This window comes from Odontomachus brunneus, unplaced genomic scaffold (genome assembly GCF_010583005.1).
Source record: "Odontomachus brunneus isolate Ranch 3 - 2012 unplaced genomic scaffold, Obru_v1 Obru_scaffold_056, whole genome shotgun sequence".
Classification (NCBI taxonomy): domain Eukaryota; kingdom Metazoa; phylum Arthropoda; class Insecta; order Hymenoptera; family Formicidae; genus Odontomachus; species Odontomachus brunneus.
In genome coordinates this window covers 1387826-1388527 of record NW_022639506.1, presented here as the reverse complement: position 1 = coordinate 1388527, position 702 = coordinate 1387826, and positions in this window count along the sequence as shown.

Here is a 702-nt window from a genome sequence, read left to right as displayed (position 1 = left end):
CAAATACGATCCGGTGAAATTCTCAAACCTATCAAATTAATAATTTTGAACGTGAGCGTGAATGAAAAATTAAAAACTATTTGTGACGATAGAGATAAAGATTCTATTCAAAATTCACTCGAAATGCAACGAAATCAAAAGTATTGAAGTATATTCAAAATTCACGCGCAAAAAATTTTACTGCGTGAGACGTTTGTCTTCGTTCGATGGAACTTGTTGCGCGCCGCGAAAGTAAACAAACAACTATTCGCATATCTGACTTGTGTACATCGCGTTTTTCGCGAGAGATCAACGCTCGCTAGCATTGTCTCTATTGTGTCCCGCGTTAGGAAACTTTAACTCTAAGTGAAAAATTGAAACCTGAAAATTTTCTGACGATCGTGAAATTAATTTTACGGGCACTTTATTTAATCACGGTAAATCGCTTTGCGCAGGTGTTGCACGATATCGAATTTTACTTAATAACGAAGCGTAAACTCTACTTTTTGAAATGCAATCGCGATTCAAGCGAGAGAGAAAATTGAAAAAATTAACGACTGACGGAAGATCTATGACGCAGATGATGTGATTGCGCATTTTCTGTGGCGCATTTGCGCGTTGGCGCACTGCTCGAGACACTTGGAAGATCGCATTCAACAAAATATAATAATTTTTCAAAATTTTGAATGTTCTGAGCGTATACTCAATACTTTAAGCTTCTAC